Below are 13,710 nucleotides of genomic sequence, written 5' to 3'. Positions count from 1 at the left end.
GTTTTAAATTGTTTTCTTTCACTTCATGACGATCCCAGATGCATGTAAATCAATTAATCACTTCTACTCGAGTTACCAATCGATAAATCAATGTAAATTAACCAACGGATATTAAAAAACCGCGAGTCCGACTTTCACAGTTAGAACCCAACTCAAGAACAGACGCAGGAAGTGCCGCGCCTCTTCCAGAGGACGCAGCAGATGATGCGCCTGTTCTAAGGTGGTTTCTGCCTCTGAACTCTTCTCGTTTTGACGTAGGGTTTCTAATTAGGATTTTAATTAACCATTATTCTTATTATCACCATAATTCGACATATTTTCCAAATTTCCTTATTTTCCATTATTCTTATAATTTCCATATTTTCTTTATTTTCCAAATTTCCTTATTTTCCTTTTTCTTCATATTTTCCTTATTTTCCAAATTTTCCTTTTCTTCAAATTTCCTTATTTTCCAATTTTCCTAATTTAAATCAATTTCCAAATTCCTTTTTTTTCCAATTTTCTAATTTTCATTTACTCTTTTATTTTATTTCTAAAACTCTTTTGGGCATGTTTATGACGTAAATTCAAGTTTATCAATTGTAATTTATTTCTTTATTTCGTATTCATATTTATTATGTATGATTTATTTACTTGGCATTCACATGTAATTAATCTAACATTCACTTCGACCCCAATTTATGTTCTAATTACTTGTTCACCGACTTAGTCTAATTCTTCACATGTTAGGATTAATCTAATGAATGTTGCATTGCATGCATATAAATCGACAATATATCGAGTATAGACGATTTTCCCTAATCATTAGTAGAGGCCGCTATCGAGGCGGGCGGGATTAGGTGTTCGATCAAAAGAGCTTCCTAATACGTACCCTCACCCCTTACCCGATCTCTCCGTGAACATCTGTGTTCATTGGCATCCACGAGAGTCATTCTAGACATAGAATGCTAAGGGTAACGAGTGCTTAGTGTTCATGTCATTACTTTGTGTCTTGACATGGCACGAGGTATTCGAACGGTTTCCAATTTTCCACAATAAATTGGTGGCGACTCCACAAATGCAAACGCTTGTTTCCCAAGCGCCCCCGTGGCCCGCGTCCACAATTAGACTACCTCTTATAATCTTACTGAACTCGTTTTATCGTATGACCAGTGGCGGATATAGGGGATTAACGGGGGTGCTAGCTCCTGTTGGACATTGGGAATTTCGAATTTCTTAGTTAAAATTTTCGAAAATTTTTGATATCTACTTTATAGCATTAACAGTTCGCCCCCTTAGGTATTTTTCAAAATTTTCGAAATATCGGAGCTCGATACAATATAGATAGGTAAAAATCCTCATGTGATATCAATACTCAACAAGACAGCAATACACAATGTTATGTCACATTCAGGGTCATCTCGGACGTTTTCGAGGCCATATGCAAAATTCAAAAGTAAGCCCCTCATAATTTTAGGTTATTCACGAAATAAATTTTAAATTCAAGAAAACATTGTGTGAAGTTTGTATTTTTTTTTAGTTTTTATACTTTTCAAAACTTTTGTTTGATGTAGATTACATTTACATAGATTGTACACCGACACTCGTAGAAGATAATGAAGATAGCATATAATTCCTCATATTCACTCATTTCTTCCTTATTTCCTTATTCATGCTAGTCAGATTTTCTTCCATCTTTCCATTTTGGGAAACTTTTGTGTGGTCCAAATTCAATTGCATGTGTGGTAGAGTGGGGTAGAGTATTTTGTGTGGTCTAAAGTCATTTCCTTATTTCTTGTGCAAAAATGATAAGGGAAGAAATGAGTGAATATGAGAGAGTATATCTTATTTTTAAGCTATTTCTATCATAATAATATGGAGATGATGAATGGCAAAATTAGATAGAGCCCTTTGAAAGTAAATTAGGCTAAATAATGCCATACGAAAAAAAATGAAAGAAAGACACAATAAAACAAGGGCACACATGTTATTTAAAATTGAAAATCATTTCAATAACATGAAGTATAGTTGTTGTTTAGTCGGTATGTTAATGTTCCTCAAAGTTGTAAGGAATCGAACCCAGGAACTACTCTGTATAAGTCAGCACTGCCTACCAATTTGCCAGAGAATTATAGATGCTATAATTGCCCATTACATATTATATATACATAGAATGAGGAATTTCCTGATATTGGACCCCTTGGAATCGGGGGCCCTATTACGATGGCCTCAATGGGCTCAAGCCCATGGACCTCCAACAGCTCTCTCCAACGGCTCCCTCCCACTCTTATGGCAACAATCTCTCCTTGCCTATATTAGTTGATATTGTAAATATTTCCTTACCTTTGATATAGCTAATCTCTTCATATATATAGTTGACAGTGTAAATGACAAAAGTACAAGAGACATACATTCATTCAATAATATATGCAATCCTAAGTTTATAACATGGTATCAGCCAAGTTCATTAAACCCTAAATCACTATCCTCTTCGTTTTTTTTCTCTCGATCTTCGAATTCGATTCTCAACATGACGAATCCCGACAACAATCAATTAATCTCGACTGACCAGAAATCCCAATCTTACACCTTTGTTCTTGTTGAAAATCCTAGCACTAACATCACACAAATACCGTTCACAGGGACAAATTTCGACGAATGGTCCTGAGGCCTTACTCTTGCTCTTCTCGCCAAAGGTAAGCAAGGGTATGTCGACGGCACCATAAAAAAACCCGCGGCTACGGCCTCTGATTTTCCGGCCTGGCTGTCTCAAAACGCGCTTGTCACAGCGTGGATATACAATTCTCTCGATCCGACCATCCGACGAATGACTTCATATCGTCCCGAAGCAAAACAAATATGGGACGATATTCGAAACAGGTACTGCCAGAACAATGATGCCCGAATTTTTCGATTACAAGGGGAGTTGAGTTCGTGTCGCCAGGGTCTAACGGAATCGCTCATTGATTACTATGGCCGCCTCACGAAACTATGGGACGATATTCAAGCAGCCGATCCCATTCCACCTTGTGCGTGTGATCTGTGCACATGTAATCTGGTAAGTATTCTTGACAATCGTCGTGATAAGAAACGTGTTCGCGATTTTTTAATGGGTTTGGATGACCGCTTTGACAATGCTCGTTCTCATTTAATCGGTATTTCTCCTTTACCCACCCTTGATTTTGCGTATAATCGACTCCTCCAAGAGGAGGGGATGCGTCAACTGTCTGCAACCAAACTCGACTCCAAACCCGACACTATGGCTTTTGTAACCCGTACCCCTGCTAATTCTCGACCTTCTGGTGGGGGAGCGGATCATTCTCGGTCCACTGACTCCAATAGACCGTACTGTATAGCTTGTCGACGGCCTGGACACTTGTACCCCGTATGTTATCGTGTTACAGGGGAATTCTCGGATTGGTGGGGAGACCGTCCTCGCGATCGTATCTATATCAATGAGGTCGACATGAGCTGTACTGTACTTCCGGATGTTCAAGGTAGAGCCAATTATGACCGTATTAAAAAGGTTGCCGCAACTGCTCCCCGTGCTCACCTCGTCAGCACCACTGTAACCCCTGTACACGGTGCTCCTGCCCAGCCGCCAGTCACTGCCCCTCCCGTGAATGGAGACCCAACCCGTGCTCATGTGGCTGCGGTCCCTCCTCCGTCTGTTTCACATGCTCTTTCCTGTACGGGGTTCGATAACATTGATTTTAACAAACTCACTCCGACACAACTTGAGGAAGTTCACAAAATATGGCAGTCAAGACAGCCAGGACCGTCATCATCGACTCGTTTATGCTGTAAAACTTTATCTTTCTCTTGGATTATCGATACGGGAGCATCCCGACATATGTCGGGTTGTCTATCCCATTTTATTAATATTCGAAAAATTAGCCCATTATCAGTTGGGCTCCCGAATGGTGAATTTACACACGCCACTCAATGCGGCGATATCTATTTATCGAGTCACTTTATTTTACGTAATGTCTTGTTCTCTGACAAATTAAATTGCCATATTATTTCGGTCTCTTCGCTTTTACTTGATTCATCATTAATTGTCCAATTTTCTCATCGCTTATGTTTTATTTAGGACCGTTCTTCGAAGATGATGATTGGTGCGGGTGAACAAGTCGAGGGGCTATATTATTTGACAGAAGTGTACGACCCACAACCTCAAGCCCTTCACACCGTGACTACCCCCGACACCAACGAACTCTGGCATCGAAGGTTGGGCATCCCTCCTCAAATATTTATCGGTTTTTACCTTTCTGCAAAACTGTTAAAACTTCTTTTCATAACAAGGACTGTGATATTTGTTTTCGAGCCAAGCAAACTCGAGATCCTTTTTCTTTAAGTTTGAATAAGGCGGACGCTATTTTTGATTTAATTCATGTTGATTTGTGGGGTCCGTACTCCGAATAGGCTTCATGTGGGTCCCAATATTTTTTAACACTCGTCGACGATTTTTCCCGCTCCACATGAGTCTATTTACTTCGTAGGAAAAGTGACACACGACAAACTTTATTAAACTTTTTTGCTTTCGTGGAACGACAATTTAATAAGAAAATTAAAACTTTACGCAGTGATAACGGTAACGAATTACAAGCTTTCAAAATTTTTTCCTCGAAAACGGTATCCTCTTTCAAACTTCTAATGTCGACACTCCACAACAAAATGCCCGGGTCGAAAGAAAACACCGTCACATTATAAATGTCGCCCGCGCTCTTTTATTTCAAGCTCATTTACCGATCAGTTTTTGGGGGGAATGCATTCTTACCCCCGTTTACCTTATCAACCGGACCCCGAGCTCTATTCATCACGGTAAAACTCCTTTTGAGATCCTCTTTAACAAACCTCCATCGATGGCCCATCTCCGCACTTTTGGATGTTTATGCTATGCCAAAAATATTAATCGCTCACGGGACAAATTTGCCCCACGAAGCAAGAAATGCCTCTTTATTGGATACCCTATGGGCAAGAAGGGGTGGCGGGTTTACGACCTTGACACGGGAACTCAATTTTGCTCCCGCGATGTCCAATTCATAGAACATATTTTTCCTTACCAATCCCAGGCTACCGACCCAACACCCACCACTACTCCTTTTCTCGACAACACAATCCCTATGATCACCATTCCTACCCTCCCCGACACGACTCCCTCCACACGCCCTACCACAAACCCTTCCACCGACACCTCCAAGACATCCACCATTCCCGAACCAGAGAACACCAAACCCACCCCCTCCACTTCTTCACCGAACACACCCACACCACCCCCTTCGACCCCTACCACTCAACCACCCGAACAAACCGATATCTCACACATGGGCAAAGGACAACGCCCGAAAATACCCAGCACTCGTCTTAAAGACTATGTTCAACTCAAGAAACGCCCCTCGACACAAGTTCTCACCACATCGACATCATCTTCAGGTACTTTATATCCGATTTCCCACGTTATTTCTTACGATAAGTTCTCTCCTCACTATAAATGTTTCTTATCGGCCGTGACCAACAATAACGAGCCTAGCACGTTCAACGAAGCTATGCAGGTACCCTAATGGCGCGACGCAATGAAAAGTGAAATCGATGCCCTCGAAAGAAACTCCACTTGGACACTCGAAGATCTTCCACAGAATAAAAAGGCGATAGGTGCAAATGGGTTTATAAAATTAAATACAATGCCGACGGAACTATTGAGCGCTACAAAGCTCGACTAGTGGTCATGGGCAATCGCCAAATTGAAGGGGTCGACTATAATGAAACTTTCGCCCCTATTATTAAAATGGTGACAGTGCGCACTCTCCTCGCGATAGCAGCTGCCAAACGATGGGACATTCACCAGATGGATGTTCACAACGCCTTCCTCCATGGCGATCTCAATGAAGAGGTTTACATGAAACCCCCACCCAGGTTCTCATCCGCAACAAATGGTAAGGTTTGCAGGTTACGAAAATCCTTATATGGTCTTCGACAGGCTCCGCGTTGTTGGTATGCCAAACTTGCTTCCGCTCTAAAATCGTATGGCTTCCAACAATGCCCCTTTGATCACTCCCTCTTTTCTATTTCAAAAGACATAACCGAGATCCACGTCTTGGTATATGTTGACGACCTGGTCGTGTGTGGAAACAATGCTTCCAAAATTGATCATTTTAAAACCTACTTAAGTAATTGTTTCCACATGAAAGACCTCGGCCCATTAAAATATTTTTTGGGCCTCGAAATCGCCCGAAACAAAAACGGCCTCTTCATCTCACAACAAAAATACGCCCTTGAAATTTTGGGCGAAACAGGGCTTCTTGGGTCCAAGCCCGCGGCAATCCCAATGGAACCTAATCACCGACTTGGGATTTCCACTTCACCCGTAATCAAAGACCCCCAACCATACCGACGTTTGGTTGGCCGACTCGTATATCTCACAATCACTCGACCCGAACTTATTTTCTCCGTTCATACACTTGCTCAATTTATGAATGCCCCACGGCTTGACCATTGGCAAGCCGCCTTACAAGTTGTTCGATATCTTAAAAACAGCCCAGGTCAAGGTCTTCTATTCAAGACAACGGACGATTTACAGCTACACGCATACTGCGATGCGGACTATGCAAGCTGCCCAACCATGCGTCGATCCTTGTCTACCTACATCGTCTTTTTAGGCAGCTCTCCTATCTCATGGAAAACAAAGAAACAAAATACAGTCTCCAAATCATCCGCCGAAGCCGAGTATCGCGCCATGTCTTACACGGTTGGAGAACTCAAGTGGCTAAAAGGGCTTCTCCACTTCCTCGGAATCAAGCATGACAGGCCGATTGAACTCTCCTGCGACAATCAATCCGCCCTCCATATTGCCCGCAATCCGGTATTTCACGAACGAACTAAGCACAATGAAGTCGATTGCCACTTTGTCCGCGATGAAATTATCAACGGGACTATTCGACCAAGCTACATTCACACTAAAGCTCAGCCCGCAGATATCTTTACAAAGGCTCTTGGTCGCATTCCCTTCGATGACTTGCTCTCCAAGCTGGGCGTCTCGACTCTCCACGCCCCAGCTTGAGGGGGTATTACGATGGCCTCAATGGGCTCAAGCCCATGGACCTCCAACAGCTCTCTCCAACGGCTCCCTCCCACTCTTATGGCAACAATCTCTCCTTGCCTATATTAGTTGATATTGTAAATATTTCCTTACCTTTGATATAGCTAATCTCTTCATATATATAGTTGACAGTGTAAATGACAAAAGTACAAGAGACATACATTCATTCAATAATATATGTAATCCTACGTTTATAACAGGCCCTGTTCAGTCACATCGATTGTACACCCTTCCAGTCGGCCCTAATCACATTCGTTAGTTAACTATTATCCTATAAATTTGATTAATCAAAATACTTTGTGTAGTAATGAGGTGCATAAATAAAAGGATAGATTTTCTTGGACGTACGTGAGCAGTGAGCAGTGAGCAGTGAGCAGTGAGCAGTGAGCAGTGAGCAGTGAGTAAATGAGTACTTATTGATTACGAAATTACTCCTAGTTTAAGCAGGGTTCATTAATGTGGAAATTAAGTAGGGTTCACGTGTCTCTGCCTTCCTAAACACAAACCATGTTTTTAAGGAAATAATGTAAAATCATGACAAACTACTAATTATCTGTACCAATTTGATTAGCATTCGTCTACGTTCTTGCGTTGCACGGCCCGTGTAATACCCTACGTTAATTGAAGAGGTCCAATGATATGTTTAAATGACTAGTGCTTAAATGAATTGGAAGTACTACTCATGTAGCAACAAATTTGTGTAAATCTGCAAACAAATAGAGAAAACACAAAAGAATGCGACAAAATAATAATTTTATTAATTTAAAATTTTGGGTATAATCTTCTAGTTATTATACTGATTCAATTTCCGCACTTGGATGAGTAGGAGGGCCTTGATTTGAAGACTTGATTCTCCTTAGATGAATTTGATTTGCTTTCTTCGGTTGACGGCGATGAGTGCTTGATGTCGGATCGAAGATTAGTTTCTTTTTCTCTAGCTTTCTCTTGGAAGAGGATTTTTGTAGAGAGGGTATTTGTAGAGAGGTTTTGTTTGTAGTGTGATTTTCTTTGTAATTTTCTGATTAGCCTCAAAACGAGAGCTAATGCTTGTATTTATTTATAGAAAAACATAAAGGGTTTGGTTTACACCTTAGGTGGACTTGGTAGTCTTGGCATTTCTATAATGGACTTGGTAGTCATTTTGGCCCATTTAAATGTATTTGACCCATTTAGTGAGTTTGACCCGTTTGTCGGATTTTATCACTTTAGAGAGTCGAACCCGACTAAAATAATTAAAATGGACAACTTTATTTATATTTCGTCCAAATTAATTACATTAGTTTGTATTTCCTTTGACGGGTCAATATTTTGACCTTTGACTTCCGACGTGGCAACCTTTTGACTTTTGACTCCCGACGTGGCACTTATACGATTTTCATGCCTACAAATTGCCCCCTCGAGACTTGGTCATGTACAAGACTTGAATATTTAAGCATGATCGGGTCTCGACTTAGTTGCATTTCCACGACCACGAGTTCGTCCGAACTTAATCATGTGATCTTAGTGATAATGGGTTATTGGGAAGTTTTATGTTGATGCATTAGCTTAGGAATTGGGCTCAAGTTTCACACCCGACTCTCAATCCCATCAATTTGGCAGGAAATAGAATAATCAGCAACTTTCCACTTTCTGGAAATCACCTTGCGTAAAAAAATCAATTCTATATGCCTCAGAATTATCTCATGCTGAATTGGAACAATAATTTACCCTCCTTTGCAAGTAATTTCCATATTATTGTTGTGATAATATCTCGTTTCCATAACTCCGCCCTGCTTTGAAGTATAAAAGGAAGGGAAGGCCTCCATAATTCTACACCATTGATAACGGAAGAGCTCGAGTTTGCCTCAACTTTCGACGACAAGAAGCCGAGTCACGTGACCTTGCTGCGAATCCTTATTCATTCGACACCCTTAACCGAGTTCAGAAACGCGCCAGGGAAGCCCTTCTCACGCAGTATCGAGCCAAAGCTTTTGGGTTTATAGGTGAGCAAAGTTTGTGATTACTAACCAATTTTTTACGTATTTATGCAGTATGGCACTCCGACGTCATGAGCAATCTTCTTTGTCACAACGGACCGACCTACGCCAAAACAGCACTGATAATACCGACTTTTATCAGCGATCTGTCTTCAAACTGATTTGTCCTCGACGCATGCTCAGTGCTTATCGTTAACCCGACGCGGTCCCCGATTCTCAAGGTTCAAATTTTTACCCCTATTTTGGCGTATGAACTGCGAAATCGGGGTGGTCGTTGAGCTTAGCGTTGAGATTTACATTGGGTATACCTCGTTGACCGGTCCGATACCCCAAGCGATGCGAGGCCTCTGGATTTGCCTGGTTTGTGACTTGTGGATGCCCGCTTGACGTTTCTCAGACTAAGGGTGTGTTTGGATTGAAGGATTTGGAGAGAAAAGAAAGGGAGGGAGAGTAGGGATTTAAAATCCCTTGTTTGGATAGCAAATGAGGGTGGAGGTAAATGGAGGGGGAGAGATTTGGAGGGATCCAATTTCCTTCCTCCATACCTAATCAAAATCTCTCCACAATAGGCAATATTTGGAGGGAAATTGTAACCACACTCCATTCCCCTTCCCCTTCCCTTCTCTCCTTCCCCTTCCCTCCTTCCCCCTCCCCTCCCTTTCTCTCCACTTTCGATATCCAAACACACCCTAAAGGTTTACGCCGTCTTTGTCACTATCGGTATCTTATTTGTTGAAGATTGCAAAGACGCCACTCTATTTATGAAAGACACAAGGAGCCAGTCCCGGTGCTTCCCCTTCTGACGATGATGAAACTCGGCAATCGATATAACAATGACAAACTCAATGCCACAGGAGCATGTTGACCCTCTATTTGATGACTGAGAGACCGCCACCGACCTGATGGCCACGCCTGAACATCTTCTTCCGATGGTGTATGGTCAGCGATCTACTTGGGTCCAGTTGTCATCTCTGACATGTGACTCCGACGACACTGAGTAAGTTAAATTTGGTTCAAATTTCAAGCTACTGTGGAACTTGAATTCAACACTACCATCGGACACAAGAGTCAACTTGAGATCAATGGCTAATTTAATGTGGGATTTTTTTTGTTTGATTCTGATTTTAAATCAATTTTTTTTTTGAAGTTGGTTTTGTGGGTTTGCAGAGATAACAAAGCATTTCGATGACTTTGACATTACGACTTCAGTCATCAACTCATCATTGGCTTTTGTCTGTTTCACAAAGTGACACGTGATTCCCACCACATACACCACTTTATATTTCTTTTCCTTTTTTTTTTTTTTATTTTTTTTTTTTTGAAAAAGAAATATGAGTAGTAATTTTGTTTGTTTTTTTGTCTCAGGGGACGATATAGTGCACTTTAAGGCGAGCGAATCTAAGACGACTGGCAAGAAGTACTTAGTGACGGTCGACGGTGCTAATGACGAAGCAAATAATGGAGTTAAACACACCATCTTTTCTTCGATGACGAGTCCCTTTGCTAAGTCGTGGTTGCCGTAGACTTATCCACCAAATCTGGATTGTTGGTGGCAAAAATTGAAAAACCATTGTTGGTGCTCCTTTCGTCACATCATCGACAAAGTTTTGACACGCCATCCTTCTTGAAGTTGTTACACTCTCGATGCTCCAGAGGTGAAGTTCAACGAAACGCCAATTTTCACTTTAGATATTGATTTTCCTACATTTCGCGCTACTGGGAATGGTTAGAAGATATTCTTTGCGAGTGCAGCAATAGTCTGAGATCTCTCTACATTTATGAAGCCGTTTACGCCTCACTTTTCCTCTATCGGTGCAGTAGTCAACTAGTTGAGTCATTTTGCGATTTTTGGTGCCCACATACTAACACTTTATTGACAGCGGCTAGAGGAATTTCAACCAGCCTTTGGGACATCTGCTCTATCATCGAACTGCCTCTAACGGGTTCATTTTATGATGAATTAGTGCCTTCAGTTGAAGAACTCCAAGGCTTTGATGAGAACGACCGACCGTACTTTCCCCCAAGTTCCAGTATTTATTTTTTGCGTTTCATCGGATGTCTCTTTCGGCGAAGAAACTAGCAAAGTACCTTTTGAAGACTGGTTTTGTTTTAAAGGAACCTCCAAGTCTTCTCTTCTGTCTAATGCGTTAGAGAAGGCACATTTTCTGACTCTACGACAAAAATTTTCTTCTTACGGAGAACCTTCGCCATTGGGACGAGACCACATGACCTTTTTGTTCTTTTAGGCGTTCCAAAGGCAGAAAGACGACAGACGTATCTTGAAGCTTTCCTTTCTTGTTGGCTCTGCGCATTTGTTCTCCATGTTCGTGACCTAAGCCACATACGAGCGAGCGTCTTTAAAGTTTCTTCTCTGTTAGCGAGCAACCACATGGTTTTAAGAAGAAACTCGGTCAAGCCTCAATTGCCAAGACTTTGATTCAAGAGAAGTCCTCTTTGGAAGCACGTATGACGACTGCAAAAGAAGAAGCCGGGAAGATTGAACATGCTGAGAAAGCTTTCACTGAAACTTCTGAAACTTTGAAGAACTTGTTGTGGTTTCTATGATGTCATTTGTTGTATCTCCTTTTTGTCTTTGTTTTAGATACGTTTTTCTTTTGACACTTCAGAGTTTTTTTTTTTTTTTTTTAAGGATGAATAATAATAAGTTGAGTTTTTTTTTTTTTAATATCTCAATCTCGTATATTCATTTTGTTTTGCCGTACATAGTTTATACTCTTATGGGCGAGGAGTAAAAGTTTTATTTTGGTGTGGCTGGACTAAAGCAAAATGTTTACTTCAGCTACCTACGTACCCATAAAGCACGAATGAATGTACTTTACGAGATCAAGCCAACGTAGTTCGAACAAAACAGAATTGATTTTGTTTGGGGGGTTTGGCCGCACCTAAGTAAAAGGATTTTACTTAAGCTGCCTACGTACCTACAAAGTAACATACTTCGCAGGATCAAGCCAACGTAGTTCCTTAAAGGGTTTTTTTTTTTTTTGGATTTTTTTTTTGGGTGTGCAGTTTAGGCTCGTGCTTAGGAGCTTCTTGCAGAATCGTTGTCTTAGGCGTAGGGATTAATTGCTTCCTCGAGACCTTGTCATGTGTACCTTTTTTTGGTTTCTTAACGTGGCGGGGTCCCGATCCATTTTGCTTTGACTTGAAAGTCGATGATGAGAGCCTTGACTTGTCTCGAAGGCAGCTCCACTTGGCTTGACTTAGAAGTGTCGCGAGATGATCCGTCCTTTTTTTGTCGTAAAGGGGGTAGCTTTTTTTTTTTTACGTCACCCTGTCATTATCTTACTTGGCGGATGAATTTGTGTTTGACTTGGAAGTCAAGACGTACCAAAACTTGTCGTAAAGGTAATGTTTTTTTTTTGTTTTTTTTATTGACGTCACCCTGTCATTATCTGACTTGGCGGATAATCGGTCATGAGAGACCTCCTTGAATTCTTTTTCTTGACTTGGAAGTCGATGGCACCTCAACTTGTACCTAGGTTGATTTCCTTCAAGTCATCAACCTAACGTTGCTTGGACACTATCTTCGAGAGTTTTAGGAGTTTCACCAACTTCTATCTCATCATCCGAATCTTGGTACTTTTGTGTCGTCACACGGTTGGACGAGGCAATAGCTCGAGCGATTTTCCTATGACTCGACTTTTTCTGTGGATTCGTGCGAATGACGGTATGCCCGTTTGTTTCCAGTGACCTACCCAAAGTTATTTCCACTTCCAGATGACGTTTCATTCGCGAGGGAATTACACTACGGGTATCTTTGCTGAGATCGACTACAACTTTTTCCTTCGAGGACTTCTTTTGCTTTCGTCGACGCCTCTTCTCACCTTTGAGTTGCCGATGCGACTAAAGACTGATTTCGTTACCTCATTTATTCCAACGCGAGTGAATACTGATGCCTTTGGCCTATGTTGTTGAGAACCTGACGCTTATTGCACCCGGATGGTCTCTTCCCTTTCTCCCAGCCTGTCAAACACAGAAGAACGAGGACTAGAAGCCGATTGACCAAGCCTATCAAAAACAGACCTTTGTGGCAACATTTTTGTATTATCGCCTTCACTTTCCACCAGATCTGCCGCAATATACTAGGATGAAGCATCCTCGACAACAGCAAAAGACACGGTGTTCACCGAATCTTCGGGGAGGTAGAACTTTGGAAAATAGTCCCCTAACGTTAGAATTTGACGTAACTTCGACTTGACTTTCTCAGACGATGTCATATTTGGCGGAGACATCAAGTCGGTTCTCCAATCTTTCTTGTATGACGATCTTCTTACTTTTGGACGAGTCGATGTTCGATGTTGTGAAGTTGGCACTTGGCATTTTTGCTCATTTGGTCGTCGCTTAGTAGCAAGGGTCCACCCTTCGTCGCCGTCTCGTTGATTTGGAGCGTTGGAACTTGATGAAATGGCGTATTTACACTCTTCAGGCATAATGACGATCGTCGGCTCTAGAGTTCCGAACTGAATCATTTGTGCACATTCTTTGGCTGCAGAACGAAGGTATGGCCTACGGCTTTCAACATCCACCTGTGCTACAATGCAATTGGACTCAGCAGCATCATCTAGATCCAAGAGAATTTTCCCTTCTTCGGCTAACCTCATTATTTTCTCTTTGATGGTTATGCATTTCTCCAAT

This window comes from Silene latifolia, chromosome X (genome assembly GCF_048544455.1).
Source record: "Silene latifolia isolate original U9 population chromosome X, ASM4854445v1, whole genome shotgun sequence".
NCBI classification, from domain to species: Eukaryota; Viridiplantae; Streptophyta; class Magnoliopsida; order Caryophyllales; family Caryophyllaceae; genus Silene; species Silene latifolia.
The sequence above is the reverse complement of the archived record's forward strand: the minus strand, read 5'-3'. Positions refer to the sequence as shown.